The following is a 17,794-nucleotide window of genomic DNA, read 5'->3' on the forward strand; positions in this document are numbered from 1 at the left end:
TACAATATATATATATATATATATATATGAACTTATTTTTACCGCTTTGAAAGATTTAGTTACCTTAAAAGCTTTTATAATTAAATAGCGTTTTCAATTTATTCGTAATAATTTGTATGAGACATAATTTATAAAGTATAACTTTATAAAATATGTCTTCAGAAACGATAACATGGGATCTAATGATTTATTTCATGCATAAAATCAATGGACTTTGGTAAGAAAATAAGTGGACTATGTGGAGCATACTCTGTGAAAAATGCAAAATGAAAATATGAGTGCAAGTATTTCGTAACGTAATTTAAAACTTTTCCTTTCGTAACTTTTGACTACTTGAAACTTTTCCGTAACGTAATTTGAAACTTTGAATTTGAATTTTTTACAGTGTATTTACTCAATAATGAAACTCAAAAAAATTTAATAACATTAGTAGTTCACTTTAAAACTAAATAATTTAAAAATATTTATATTAAAGGGCTCTTAATATTGACTCATTAAGTAAAAAACATGGTAAACATTCTAATTTGACTTAAGTTGACCAAGACAATAAATAATAAAAATAAAACATTTAATTTTAGTTGACCAAGACACAGTTCAAAAAAATTCTAATTTCATTTGTGTAGACCAATAACTTGTTTTATAATTTTATAAACACTTTGATATTTACTGCTTTCATCAGACTATTAAATTAGCAGTTCAATAAAAAATTTATGCACGTTAAAATTAATATAAGTTTTCTTAATTCAAACTTAAATAGTAGGTAAAAAATTTGTATATTGGGCAAGAATAATATTTTATTTTTATTTTTATTAACATATTTCTTAAAACAACTCAAAACTCTATTTTTCTTAGAGAATGTAGTTTTGTTTAGAATTCTTATTTTATGAGGAAATATTCTTGTGAATTTCAACTAATGATTTTTTTTCTAAAATTGAATTCCCCATAAATTATAATCATGAGAAATAGACGAAAAACATTTGATAATTAATATTTAATGTACCTGAACAGTGATGATTTTATTATGTAAAACCAGAAGATAAATAAATGTGATTAAATGCTTCAATATCTTATGGCAGAATTTGGAAATTTTGATGAAAAAATTCCATTGGTTTATGAAATAGTTGCATAATAATAATAAAAAAAAATTCATTTGAAAAACAGTCTATTGCAAAGAAAAATGTACATTCATGTATGACTTCTTTGTTAAAATGTTAGAAGTGGAAAAAAATATTATTTCTAAGAGAACAGTATAGGAGCATAAATAAAATTTTTAAGAACATACACTTATGCATGCTAAAGATAAAAGGGGATTTTGTAAAAATATAAATTATAAGATCATGAAATTCGTTTTAGAACAATATTACATAGAGAAGAAAGTTTGTATTTACTTATGTAATATATGAAGAGAAAAAATACTATTTTTAGGACACTTGCATCAGATCGTTTTTTTTTCAAAGTGAAGTTTATTTGCTGCAGAGGAGAGAGATTAAATAATTCCATTTAAAAGACTTTTAAGTTTTAAAATAAACATCAGTAAATTTAGTCATTTTAATGCTAAAAAATGTTTAAAACTATCAAATTTAACTATAAAATTTGTTAAAACATTATAAAAATTACCAATCAAACCTTCTTATTCGAAATATATTTCTTTCGTGTGAAATAATACTAATGTTTTCAACAAGCTTTTTTTAGTATAAAAAAGAGTACTTTTACTTTATGTCTACCATAAATGAATGGTGACTTTCTTCGTTAATCATAGATGAATGATTCTGAAAAAAAGAGCACTCTATTGATTTATCAATCTCCGTAAAGAATGGTTACTAGTCGTCCAGCCATGGACATGGATTTCCGATTGCAAACATGTGGCAAGAGGATGTTGCTTTTCTTTTTGTATAGTGATAAATGTGTAAGACAGATTATTATTCTTTCAAATAAAAGTCTTACGAAATTTTAGCACAATATTTTTCTCAATATGCGCGGAGAAAAAAAACCTTATTGTATGCTAAAATTATTGTAATAAATAGCAATGACATTTAGTAATGGTAAACAAGGAACATAATTCAAGTTAAGAAAACCAAAATAAACGGTATTTAAACCATTCATTTGTAATTATTTCTTTCATACATCACAACATCATAAAGGTTTAAATTAATAATAAAAGTATTTATTGAGAAATATGAAGAAAAAAGTTAGTACAAAATCATTTCCATCATTTTGTCTAAAATAGTGTCCACATTGTATATAGAATAGGGCTACAATAGTAAAAAGTATATATCTTCAAAAACATGCTTCTAAACTGTTTTTAAATGCATTTTATTAAAAAACTTCAACAATCATGCAACTTTAAATTTAATTAGCAATTCTGCCTCAATTTCCGTAATGTTATAACAGAAACAAAGTCTGTTTAACTTATGCATGATAAAGATTTAAACATATATTTTTTAAGCTATTTTCTCTCAAAAAAAATTAAGAGTTTTTATTGAGCCGCATGTTATTTTCTTGGATATCATAATTTAGATCTACTTCATAATATTCTATGAAGTATGATAGAATACATAGAATGTTTAAGTCAATAAATGTACGTGCTAAAAGCTAAGTTGTCCATCTGATCGATAAAATTAATTCCGCTGCATTAACAATACATTAGGTTAGTATGTAAACCTGCTCTCCTTATTATATATTATAATTCCATAGATACTTATTGCCCGAATTATTTGAATTTATCGTAAGTGTAAATATTGAGTTTAACTTTATGTATTTGATTGTTGTTAAAATATTATTAAATATAATTATTTAATAGTTATTTAGTTAATGACCTTGACGATATTTTACTTTAAAAAATATGCAAAGGAATTATTATTCTTGCAACTTTTTGTTAGATTAAAATAATTTTTTTAAATAATACTAAATTGCAAAATATTTTTAATGTATTCTTTCAGTGAAATTACATTAGCATTTTCAGTTAATTTGCGTATAACTACTTAATTTTTTGAAATAGATTTTTCTTAAAATTAGTAATAATGAAGAAGAAAAGATGTCGTCGATTTTGAGGACTAATATGTTTTCTGTTGCAATTTAAAAAAATTGTGTTGTCATAAAAAATAGAATAAAACAACATATAACATGCAAGACAATAGATAAGACTGCATCATGAAACAGTTAATAGAGACAATGATTTCAGTACCATAGAAAGTACAATTTTAATTTTAGAGAAGCGGAATAAAAAGGAAATCACGAGAAAAAAAAACACGTGTTGTTGCAACAAGAGTTAAATTTAAAGGTATGATTAAAAATTGAGAAATGCTGGCAAAAACCCATAGATAAATTTATAATAAATGTGTTTCAATGGCTAATTTGTTGGAACTGCTCTCTTTAATAAACGTCAATTACTTCTATTTAAAAGGTATCAACAGAATTGTTCTTCCAATATTCTGATACAATATGAGCATACAGTACTTTTATAGATGCAATTTTATGACAAATGCTTTTCCTCAAAATAAAATGCACCATATGCTTACAAATCCTTACTCTTGCATCACACTAATGGATAAAAAATGGGATTCTAATGCTTTTGAGAAACATAAGAAAAATATTTGAATCACCAAACAGTGTAACACTAGGATATTTTCATATATCAGTAACCCATGTCATATATTTTGTTCTAAAATTTTAAAATATTTTAACAGTGCTTTCTCAAAATATTATTCCAAATCTGAAATTCAAAATCAATCATACTACATAAAATGTTAAATTTTTTTTAAAGACGACTAAATGAGTTAATTACGAGGGTTAATTATATTTTTGGCCAAATAATGAAAAAACAAATATATATGGGATCGAAATTGATTTTATTGTTTTTCAAAATATTCTCCATGATGATCAATACACTTTTGCATGCGTTTGAACCAATTTTCAAACCACTTTTTCCAGTCCGATTGAGGTAACTCCAAAACATGCGTTTCAAATGAATCAACCGCTTCTTCGGGGGTCGAAAATCGTTGTCCACGTAATTTATTTTTGATGTGTGGGAATAAGAAGAAGTCATTGGGTGCCAAATCAGGGCTGTACGGCGGATGACCCATCAGTTCGATCTTTCGCTCCGTCAGAAATGCCTTTGTTTGAGTCGATGTGTGAGAGCTCGCATTGTCATGATGAAGAATGATTCGCCTGTTCTTCTGCTTTTTTCGAATTTCTCCGATGACTTCTGGCAAACAAATGGTCGTGTACCATTCAGAATTGACCGTCCTGCGTTGCTCTAACGCCACTGTTGCCACATGACCGTTAATGCCGAAGAAACAGGCAATCATTTGTTTCGATGTGCTTCTTCCTCGAACAACTTTTGTTGGTTTTGCCTCGTCTTGGAAGACCCATACAGTTGATTGCTGTTTTGTTTCCGGCTCATATGCATAGATCCATGATTCGTCACCTGTGTAGATGTTATACACAGCCTTTGATGTACCTTGAACGTATTTTTCCAACATTTCCTTGCACCAATCGACACGAGCCTTTTTTTGAGCGTTTGTCAGATTATGCGGGATCCAACGCGAACAAATTTTTTTTACGCTCAAATGTTCATGCAATATTTTATTGATGCTAGTCATACTAATGTCCAAAGACGCCTCTATCTCACGGTATGTCACATGACGATCTTGCTTTATCAGTTCACGCACAGCATCGATCTTTTCTGGCACAACAACGGATTTTGGACGACCTGCACGGGATTCGTCCTGGATCGAACATCGACCACGATTAAATTCGTTATACCAATTTTTTACAGTGCTGTAGGATGGCGCTTTATCGCTGAATAAAGAATTAAGTTCATCGAAGCACTCTTGTCTTGACAATCCACGTCGAAAGTTATGAAAAATAATGGCACGAAAATGTTCACGATTCAATTCCATTTTTTGAAAGAGAAGAACTTTTCAATTTACTGTCAACAACACAAATGAAGCTATAATGGTAAATCGTCTGCTGAATTTATGTTTAAAAATATCAAACTTTCGATTAAAATCGTCTGCGGTCGCCTAGCAACACTTACTGTTGCCAAGGCCAGAAATATAAATAGCAACCCTCGTATCCGCATGGGTTTATTCATAGCATTTCAAAGTGGGATTTTGCTTCCTTCATTAAGTAAAAGATAAATATTGTAAAAAATAGGTTCTTTTCTATAAATTAACTATTGCTGTCATTTCTCTAAATCTATTCATCAATTAATGCTCTCATAGACAAATATTTGGTGTGTTTGTAATCCTTTTTTTACCCTAAATACATTTAAAAGCATATATTGCACATATAATAAGCATATACAATTCACAGTTTATTTCGAAAGTTAAATGAAAAATAAAATTTTAGTGTAAATATATCTTTAATTGAGACGTGGAAGATAACTTGATTTTACTTAAACTAATTTCTCATATGCAGTTAAAATCTTGCTCTTAAAAAACCATTTTGCATCCAAATATTCCTTGGATCAAATGAAATCTTGTTTTAACTTCTTATTTTTATTAGTTCAAAATTAACATGGAAGAAATTCTTTGTTTTATTTAACAATTTAACGTTTGTACTTTTACACAAGAAGTGAATTTGTGTTTTAAAATGAGGTTATTAACCCATTTTCTTCATGAATAAAAGCAATAAATAATTATCCCGAGTTTCCGAAATGAGGGAAAAAAAGGAGCAAGAATCATGTTACATTCATGTTACTATTTAGTAATAATTTTTACTAGATAGGGTTTAAGTAATAATTTTCTCATGGTTTTCATTTCAACCGATTAACAAACAAGATTTTTATGAACTAATAAAAGGCAATTTGTTAAATTGTAAGTAAATTACAAGATGTGAAAGATTGATTTAACTATAAGATATAAAAGATTAACAAAACTACAATAACATAAAAAAATCCCTGACATTAACTTTAACAAATTAACTCCTTCAAAAAATAGCAAAAATATCATTGAATGTGAAAGTGCTTAGGACAGTAAATTTATTTATGAGAGGGCGAAATTAAATAATTTAGAAGAAAAGTGACCCAGTGTTTTGATGTTCATAAACTGAGAAAATTCATTGAAGAGCGATAATTCTGTTCACACGGATCAAAGGTTGCATTTGAAGTAGCAATGACAAATAGATACAACAGACATAGGAGCACGTTTTTGGGAACTGTTGGGTTTTTTCATACGGTTTTTTGGTTGGTTCTTTCCTGGCAGTTTTTTCATAAAAAACCTAAATTTTCGAATAGTTTTATAGAGTTACCATAGCTACCAATTTCATATTTTACACGATTTAGTGGTCTTAGTCTCATAAAATTTAGGTTTACAATTTTTAAATGATACGAATCGTATTGCTTGCCAGCATTTCATTATGATGTGAAGTTCAAATAGATTCACATATTTTTGAAATATTTGCATCATAATTTAGCATTTTAATCATATATTTCAAAAAAATATCATAAAAAGCTACGATAAGCTTATATGTAATGTTAACTCTAACCTTTTGTTCAGTGGTGTAAATTTCCCTATAATTGTAGTTAATTAAAGTAGTATGCTGGTTTTAATATAACTAGTGGGCTGCGCTCCCTGCTCGCTAACGCTCGCCAACCCTCGAAAATTGCTACGCAATCTTATATGGTTTGCCTCGCAAACCAAGCTCGCTTCACTCGCTACTAACTTAGGTACACTGCAAATGCACAAAATTCTAAGAATTCAAAACAATCATTCAAATCCATATAAAAACTTTTTTTTTTTAAAAAAATTACATCTTTTTAGTAAATACTAAGTCATTAAAATAAATTTGAATTCAAATAAATGACATGTAATTCGTTAAACCTATTAGAAATGTGTTACAGTATAATTTGTAATATAAATCAGAAATCGTCAAATAAATTCGTAATATATAAATTCGTGAAAAAAAAGCGCTTTCGACAAAATACTAAAATAGAGACTATCGACAAAGACTACTCACTTCTGCTTAGCTTAATAGTATGAGATTGCCGCAGCTGATACTCTCTGGTTATTTCAGTTTCCGTTTTTAAAAGCGCTATATGTTGAGCCCCCTCATCTAGATTTGGCATGTGACATTTTTAGCGGCAATCATTGATCGATTCGCCGTGTAAGAGAAATAGTAACGTAAACAAAACAAAGCAAACATTGCTACCAGCGGAAAAGAAATACAGCCAAAATTTGGGAGCCACGTAAGAGAATTATATATATTAGATTTTCGATAGATTTCTTTTTCTTTATTATGAAATATTTTATGTCGAAATAAGAAAATTTAAACTTTTATTGTTTTAAGTTTCATTATTACCATTTAATAAACATTAGAAGTATTAAATGTATTGTTTATTACACATACCCATTACTAAAAGCTTTTCCGTCATATGTTCAAATATTTTCCCTAAATATATCTATCCAGAAAATCAAACTTATAATTGACTATGATTATAAATGGATCAAAAATATGCGAAAAGCATTTATGAATATATATATGCTATTAGTGAAAAATGTTTGACTCAATTATTAATCTCATCACTTCCCGTGACAAAGTAAGAACTTCCAGTTCTGATGTGTCGCAAAGTTACACAATGCTGCTGAGGATTTAAAGACATTTTCTTTGTTGGCTAAATAGCTAATCGATATTACTATCAACTCTTGAAAATAACGTTCTGAAAGAATCTTCCATTATTTCTGTATTGACACATTAAAGATTATCATATTATGGATATGAAATACACACACAAAGTTTTGTTGATATTTGATAAATATTTTAATAGAGTTCTATTAGTGCTCTCTTTTAGAAAATTTGATAAGTCATGAGACTTTATGATTAGCTATCGACAGCGGATTAAAGATTCCATAAGGGTTTTACAAAAGTGTGCTTTATTTTATCGTATATTCACATAATGGTTCCTCCGAGATTATTCATATTTTATTCATATATTATTCTTATTTTGTTTAATTATATTAGAATATTGTAATATTAGGAAGCTTATAAGGGATGTGATTTTAATTATTTTGAAGGAATTTTTCCCTTTAAATAATTTTAACTATTTATATTTTAATAGAGTTCTATGAGTGCATTCCTTTAGAGAATTTAGTCAAGTATTACGTGACTTTATGATAAGCTACTGACAGACTTTTATCACCATTTTCACATAATGGTTTATCCGTGATTATTCATATTTTGTTTCATTATTTTAAAATGTTTGTAACTGTAAGAACCTGAAAAGGATAACTGTTTAATATCATTTTTATACTTAATTATTCGAAAATATTTTTCCTATTAAATAATTTAAGTTATTAATATTTTAATAGAGTTCTATTAGTGCTTTCTTTAAGAGAATATAATAAATCAAACATAGCGTGAATTTTGGATTAGCTATCTACTGCTGATTAATAGTGATTACATGAAATTTTCACAAAAGTATGTTTTATTTTATCCCCTATTATTCCAAAATTTTTTTCTCCCTAATATTTTATTTTTGTTGAATTATTTTAGAATATTCTAAACGTTAAGGTTCAAAAATTGATGCTTTTTTTAATTATTTCAAGAATATTTACTCTTAAAATTATTTAAATACTTTAAATTAATTAAATGATTGTGAAATGTTTTAAATGTTAATTTTTTGAATTCATTTAAGCCATAAATAATTCTTCTGATAATACATGAAATATTCGTAACAGTATGTTGTTGCGTATGTCCATCGAATATGAATAAAGAATTGTAAAATATATTTGTGACTGTTAACAGAATTGTGTTTTTATAGTGATTCGCAATTTGTGCAAACACAATGGCTTTAAAAAATACAATAGGCATCTTTATGCAATATGCATGAACACAAACGGTGTCATTGCGCACAATACATTGTGATTAAACACATAATTAACAAATAAATACGACTTTCACTTGTAATAATTATTCTGGCAAAACTACCGTGTTGTGTGGTAATGACATTTCTAGTAAGACAAACATAAGTTTGGTTCATAAAACCAAAGTATATGGTATTTAAACCATTCAGTTGGTAATTGTGTCGTCTTTATGGTAACAGTTTACTGGAAATTCTGGTTTTCAAAATTATGGCACTTGTTACCTCATATTTAGTAAAAAATACGGAACTACAAAAATTCTGGAATAAAAAATACAGAAATTCTGGAGGATCATGCATGTAGGAAATAATTTTTTTTATTGGGAAAATGGGAAAAAACTGAAAAAATCCAGAAAAATCAGTTTATTTGCTCGTTTTCGACTCCTTTTGTAACAGTTTGGATATTCTAATAAAGCAAATTTTTACGAAATGGATGCTTTATAACACGCTTTATGGTATCAGGATAAATTTACCGAATTTGAACATATTTATTAAATTTTATCATATATTTTTGTTTTTACCTAAATCATTTCCAAAACACTTCGGTAAAAAGTACCAAGCTTTTTGGTATTAGGTAAACGTAATTGCGTTCTGCTAGTTCTGATCATATTTTTTTCACTGTGGAAATAGTTAACAAGTATTCCAGTTCATTTTCTTGCCTATGTATGCAATTTGATTTAATTTAAATAAAATACTTAAAAAAATGCGTTTTTCATATGATTATAAAACCTTCTATTTCTAGACCAACTCATTCCACGATTTAGGCGTGCATACGTGATTTTTGGGTCTGGTCCAAAATTTGCTTAGTCCAAATCCTTGAAGAGATTAAATGCATTTAATTGAAATTAACCCCTGACAAAAATGTAAAAGCGCTGCAAATTACTGCTAAAAATTTGTGACAAATATGTATTCTTATCAACAAGGTATGACTTCTAAAACTTTTACTTCCAACAACGATCTCACTCATGTCAAATTCATGTAAAATTTGTTACATAGCCAAAATGAAGTTGTTGAGAATGCTGAACAATCAAAGCATCAACCGAATCTGAGACTTGTGAAAACTTCGATGAAATACTCGCATTTATATCTAATTCAAAATAACTTTGAAATGAAACATGCAAGATTTACTGATAAATATTGAAACGTTCGAAGATTCGTTTTAAACTTAATATACTTAAAACAAAGACTTCAGACTTTTTCTAAAATGTATTTATTATCCCACCATTTAGAAAATTTCTTATTGTGTAACTTAGATATTTTATACTAAATTTAATCATAAGCTAGATATTATAATCCAGGGAAATAAAAGATAAAGTTCTTTGATATGGAAATAATTTTGCTAACTATTATTCATAGAAATGACTGCTTTTTTTTTAAAGTTTGTTGTTAAAATAAAACAAAGCTTTATTCTTTTGATTTCTTTGCTTCTATTTTTATGCGGAATACCAAAGCGCGTGATGAAATTTATGAATTGTTAAAGTGAAAAAATAGTGCATTGCGTGAGGAGATGATGAAAAACATTTTCGTTTTTGTCAGACTCACAAACTTTATCCAGTGAAATGAGTTGCCTCAACAGAAATGAAATGTTTGCAGTTGTCTTAGTAATCCCAATTTAATAACTTCTTTTGCCAGACATAATATGTATATGAGTTTATATTAAGTTGGGTTATAGTATGAATCATTGAATAGAATAAAAATGATATTGCTGAATATCTATACAGTTTAAAATATATTATAATTCTTATATTTGATTTGAATTGTATGAAATCAATTAAAAACTGTTGCTGATTGTTCAACTAAAAATTAATCTAATGTACAACTCTTTCGAAAAATTCTATGAAAAATTAGCTTTAACATAAATATACGTTTAAAGTTTGTACAAACCAAACTCTGCTCGCCAACTTTTACAATTGCTCATCAAGCATTTTAGTTTAAAAAGGTAATAATTACATTACAATTATTTATGAAAATTACATTACAATTATTTATGAAAAGGTTCCGTATTTATATATTGACACAGATTTCATTACACGTATTTTGCATCATGTAAAACCGTGTCAATTGTGGGATTGAAAAAAAAATTACCAAGTCTTTAACTTTTAAAATATAGAGTAAAATGAAACATATTCATTTATTTAGCAGTAGAATAATTCCCAATAATGACATCATACAAAAGTGTTCTTCAATGGCTCATGTAAATCTGGACAAAAGCTTAACTAAATTTTTCTTTAGCATTCCTTTTTTGTAACAATTTTGCAACACTTTCAACGGTCAGACTGACGGGTCACCGGGCATTCAAACCAACCCTCTTAGTCCTAAAGTCACGAAATTCAAATTACCATAGTTGCTAAAGGACACTTAGGAGCATGAAAAGAGATCCGAAATTTGGCGATCAATCTGTAGATAATATAGCCAAAAATAGAACAAGCCACGCGTTTCTAATATTGAATTTTAAATAATCTGTCTACAAACTTAATCACTGAAAAGACAATTAGAATTTAATACCACTGAAACATTTTTGTTGTTAGAGAAATACAGTAGTTTGAAGAAAAATAAAGTTAAACATAAATTTTGCTATTCGATTTGTCGTGACACTGAATTATTATACACCTGTATTGAATTATAAAGTTAGCCGTTACATTGATTTTTAAGAAAAAATAAAAGTATTTATATTAGTTTATTATAAAATGTGATAGAAATTAAATAATTTATTTAATTATAGTATAACAGGATTAGGAATCATTAAAAAAATTAAATTTATGAAATTAAGGAAATTTCAAAAGCTGTAAAATATGTAATGCCTCTAAATGACACCTGATCAACAATGCAATTGTTTTTACTTTGTGTGTAATTACTTTGTGATTTAAATTAGTGAACATATACTTATTTAAGTAATTGTTAGATTCAAAAAGTTCTATATACGGCCAAAAGTAGATATCTAACCAAATAGTGCGATTTAAGTTTTCGGCATTGCTCTGCAACATCGTCCGGCAACATCGTGAGGTTGCTGATAGAAAGTATTTTTATTTTGTAAAATATTAAATCTTTTAGTTTAGGCGAAATTGGCTTCGTTAAGGGAAAAAAAGGATTTTGCTTATTCAAATTAGAAGGAAAGTTTTAAATTTCAAATAACGAACTGTTTTTTTTAAATATTTGAAATAATAAATTCTTTTAAAATTTTAAAGTAAAAAGCACTGATATATTTCATAGATGCCTTTTTCATCAGTACTGTCAAATTAGTACAGATATGATTGTTTCTGATAAAATTGAGTCCAATACTTTTTTTTTCATATCTTGGGTGTACATGTGCTTTTGAAAAATTTCTTTTAATAAAAGTAACCTTAGAAAGAGAAGCTTTGAAACTTTGGGATGTTCTATAGCAATTCCTGTCACCTAATTAGTTAAAACGAAAAATCATAGGAAAATTACATTGGGGAACATTTTTTATTCGTTTTCTGTTGCTTGATATTGTTTAATAAACCTTGGATATCTTCACGTCACTAATTTCAAATCTGCAATCGGTTATTTTCTCCAAGCTACAACTTTTTAAAATTATTTTTAGTTAATGTTTCGTTGAATTGTACACCGTTATATATAGCAGGGAATTGCATAAATGTAGCGATTAACTTTTAGGGGAGATAGGATACATAATCAACATTGAAATTGTATGGGAAACCCTCCTCAGAAATGTCGCCATTCACCGCTCAGACTGCTACTCCCCTAGCCGCGAGCGACGACTTTTTAGAATATGGGTTCCTATGTGGTTTCAATCCCAGTGACGTTCCCTAACTCCTCTAGAAGTTTGTTGCAGCAATTATGTGACCTCCTGCACTATATAACCATACTAAACTTGTACATTTCAATAAAAAATAAGCTAAAAATATCATTTCATTTTTGTTCAAAAAAATTCCGTAGCATTAGGACCAAAACTAGTTTCAGATTTGAAATTCAGTTCAGATTCAGGCAAGATCAAGTTTTTGTATGCAAGCAAACCAAGCAAAAAAATGTTCCTCATTGTTTTTCAATGAATACTGAATTAGAACAAGTAAAAATCCTTTTTAATGAATAACAACTTTCCTAAATGCATATTATATCTCGTTATAGCAAATATCTAAGTTTAAATTTAATGTAAAACTATAATAGTTAGTTTAATGTAAATGACACGATAAAAACAATGAGTAAAACTTTTACTGTACAGGAGAAGAAAAACTACGTCACACAGAATTTAATTATTAAAATGATTGTATCATTAATCATGTAACATGTTCTATATATATTACTATTTTGGGTTTAGGAGTTACAATACGAAAACAATATAATTTTATGGCAATTTTCTGGAAACTATTACAGATCCAGATGCTACCTAAGTAGCTATACATCCTCAAAGTGAAAACCACACGAGTTATATTCGTATTTTCAAATGGTTTCTAGGTATCGATCATTATTTTTTTGCTTCCATACAAGAACTATAGTAGGTACCAAAATGCAATTAAACTTGACAAAAGTCCTCCACAGCACTTCGCCAACTTAGTTAATGGATTAAAGTTTTTTTGTAAACGCGAAGCTAACTTAATACGCTACTTAATACGTTTAGATTGAAATATAAGATATTTAACTGATTGAAAATCTGATAAAAATTGATAGATGAGATTAAAATGAGTAAATGCCATGCGCTTTCTTAATTATCAATATACGTAATAGTACAAGTTTAGTTGTGCACAGTAATAATAAAATTACTATTTTTTTAATGTAGAGAAATTTTCAATTTTCTTTCACTATTTCTAACAGTTCAAAACTAGAAAAAAAGCAAAAAAAAAAATATGTGATAAGAAGTTTATATCAAAAAATTTCGGTAAAAATGTGTGCAAATCGGAAGTAAAATGGTTCATTTCCTTTCAAGTGAAGATTGGTTGAGAATACTAATATCCCCTCCAGAGTCATTACAGTTTCCTAATTATCCGCAGGTCAATCTAACTGGTCACTGATTGCCTGGGAATGCATTAAAAGACTAACGAAATGAGAATTTGGATCATAAGAATCTTACTTACATGTTCCGATTACAGTTTTTTCCAACAAGTCTTTTATATTATGCCTGTTTTATGGTATATAAAATTTAGTTCAATGAAATATCTGTGAAAGATATGGATTATCATATTTAATAGTGAACGAAAATTAAATCAGTTTATCTTTTGTAGAATAACTTGATCATATGAAATTTGGCATAATTTATTGTAATTTAATATCATCACATGGCATTGCATAAATTGAAGCTTGACATGCTCCATTGTAATTTGACATATATTACTATAGTTTTACATGATGTCTTGTAACGTGGCACAATCTATAGTAATCGGGTATGGTCTGCTTTGATTTGGAAATATCATATTTTGACTTTACATAATTTAAATTTTTCCAATTTAAACTGAATTATTCTTATTTAAAATTATTTATCCATCTTAATTTGACACGATATATTTAAATTTGGCATAATAATAATAATAGAATAACTCTTTTTTTACTGCAGACCAATTAGCAATTTCCTTTTTTTATTTCTGACAATTTAAAGCTAAAAAAACCCATGCGACGGAAAGTTTACGTGATAGAAAGATTTCAGTAAAAAGTTGCACAGATCGGAAGTAAAATATCCCATTTCCTTTTAGGAGAAGAAAGGTTTAGAATCCTAATATCCCCTTCAGAGTCATTACAGTTTCCTAATTAGCTGCAGGTCACTCTGTCTGATCCCTGATCGTCTGTGAAGGTATTAAAAGACTAACGAAATGAGCTTTGAGATCATAGGGATCTTACTTACATGTTCCGATAGCAGTTTTTTCCAATAAGTCTTTCATATTATACCTATTTTTTGTGTTGTAAAATTTAGTTCAATAGCTTAGAAAAAAAATTATTAAAAGATTTGGTGTGTCATATTTAATAGTAAAAGAAAATTAAATTGGTTTATCCGTTGTAGATTTACTTCATCTATTGAAATTTGACATAATTTATTGTAATTTGAAATCTTAAATTGACACGAATTGTAGCTTTGCATGATATTTTGCAATTTGACATAATTTACTATAATTTGACATGATCTATTGTAATTTGATGCGATGTATTGTTAGTTTATCATAATGTTTCCTAATTAGGTATGATCTATTTTGATTTGACATGATCCTATTTTGGCATAATTTATTTTATTGTGTCACGATTTCAAATAGATTTTCTTAAGCTTACATGAAACACATTTCTTGCTCTGCATCGTTTATTGACAGTCGGTCAGTTAATTAAATTGTGAAAAAATTTAAATCGGTTTATTTATTGCATATGCATCTGATCTATTGAAATTTGTCATAATTTATAGTAATTTTACAACATAAATTGTAGCTTGGCATGATCTATTGCAATTTGGCACAATTTACCTTAATTTGACATGATCGATTGTAATTTGACTATTGTTACTCAATTACGATCTTTCATAACCGGGTATGAATTACTTTGATTCGTCATATTTTGAATTTAATTTGACACGATTTCAGAAACATTATTTCGATTTTAAAATATTTGTCTATTTTGATTTAACAAAAGGCATTTTGATTTGACGTCATGCATTTTGATTTGATTTGTGCTATGTAATTTGTCATGATTTATATTTATTTGATGAACTACTGAAATTTAACATGACACACGTTTTCTCGATCTGTTATTTATATTCAGCCAATGATGTTTTGTCAACAGTATCGTATTTCAATTTTCTACAAAGAATCAAAGGACTTGATAGGGGTCCTTGGGCTATTCATCAACTTTTCCATCGAGGTTAATATCTTCCTTACCTGTACTATGCATGATTCCTTATCGCCTTACGAGATCATCGCCAACAAAACCAATTATTTTCATTTTTTGAAATGCCGGATGCTATTTAGGCAAAGTATGAAATAATCGTCCTGACGAGGTTATTATGTAAATGATGTGCATGTTACTGTGAATGACCGAAATCGGTGATTGCTGACTTTCACCGGTGAATGTTGACAATCAAGTAAGTCGCTTTGGTGAATGTCCGAAATATTTGTTATATCCAATTTTATATTAATTTATTCGNAGTCGCTTTGGTGAATGTCCAAAATATTTATTACATCCGATTTGATATTAATTTATTCGTGGATATATTTACATTTATTAGATATTTTGATACTTACTGAGGATAGATTAGCACAAACAACAGTGTTTGGAGTATCGAGCAAATATATACCGGGCAATAGCACTTGACTTTAAAAAAAAGCATCAGTGTAGGGTTTACCGGGCAAATGTATACCGGGCAGTAGCACTGAACCTTAAAGAAACATCAGTGAAGGGTATACCGGGCAATGGCACTTGACCTTAAAAAACATCAGTGTAGAATATACCGGGCAAGTGTATACCGGGAAATGGCACTTAACCTGACCTAGTATGACTAGACCTTTGGCAAATGTCCGAAATATATACTAGGTCTAGTGCCACTTTTGCTATAGCTTAAATATTTAAAAAAAATTAAACAAAGCATTTGAATCAATTTTAAACTGATAACGAAATTATTGCTTTAAAATTAAAAAAATAATAATAAAAACTGCGCCAGATAAGAGTAATTGAAGTAGTTGCATTATTCAGCGCATGTGTGGAAAAAAAATTTAAAAAAATTTATCCATGTGCATCCAAAATTGGATGAATATCCCAAGACACCACTTGATAGTTCATTGTTTCTTCTTATAAAAATCGAGATACAGATGTATGAAAACATTACAGCCAAAACTTATGAACGGAACTCAATATTTTATTAAATTTTTATATTTCGAACTTAAATGTACCAGTCAGGAATTCTGGAATTTAATAATTGTGATAAATTAAAATGCTATTGTTACCACTAAATTTATAAAGAAAATGAATCAAAGTTAGTTCCTAATAATATATCTCATAAAAATGAAACATATATCTTTTTAATTTTTTATATATTTTTTATACATAAGGTAAATCGGAAACAAAGAAAGACTTTATATTTCTTAATACTTTCATAACACTTTATTTTTAAATCTAATTGTTTATTTAATAAAATAAGCGTATTTAAGTCAATGAAATAACTCAAGTTTGACTTTCCACGATTAGAAAAACCATTTCAAAGCAAATTGAAAATGCTTTATTCTTAAAAACATTTAGAGTAAACTGTTATTATAATTCGTTTGCCTATTTTTTACATGCATATATTTTGAGGCTCTGAAAAAGAAAGATAAATATGGGAAACAAGATACAAGAGAAAAAAAGATAAGAAACACGAAAGGTAATTTTAAGAAAAAAACTAGGACGAAATCTTTATATTTAAAATGAATTATGTGCAGTAAGAGCTTTAATGAATGATTGTATTTTTTTCCTGCTTTAAAAAGATAGAAATAGTCAGAGGAGGATATTGTATATCACTGTCTTTTTACAGGAGAGTTAGAGCAAAACACTAAAATACTAGTAAAAATTCTTTAACACTATTTTTTTTTCCTTAAGGATTTTTTTAAGTAACTAATTTACAATTGTGTTGCTAATCAATGATATCGTTGTTTTGTCGTTAATAAAGTAGTCAGTAATGAGCGAAAATTTGTTTAGTAGAAAAAACTAGTATTTAAGGAAAATAAGAAAAGGTAAGTTACTTATGTGAAGATAATGAAATTGTTTTTATATAAATTAATGTATAAAATAAAAAATGATTCATTTGAAGAATTAGGATACAAAAACTTATTAGAAAGCTAGAAAATAAGACATAAAATACTAGTCTAAGAAATTCTTTAAACACTGCAATGGTATTTTATTTAAAAAAAAAGGAATCTGTAGAAAGAATGAAATTAAAAAAAAAGGAATTTCTGTTTGTAATGTTAGATTATTTTATTGTAGCTTTTGTGTTAATAGACGAACCAGTTTTATGAAAAA

The sequence above is a fragment of the Parasteatoda tepidariorum genome, chromosome 1 (genome assembly GCF_043381705.1).
Source record: "Parasteatoda tepidariorum isolate YZ-2023 chromosome 1, CAS_Ptep_4.0, whole genome shotgun sequence".
In the NCBI taxonomy this organism is placed as follows: domain Eukaryota; kingdom Metazoa; phylum Arthropoda; class Arachnida; order Araneae; family Theridiidae; genus Parasteatoda; species Parasteatoda tepidariorum.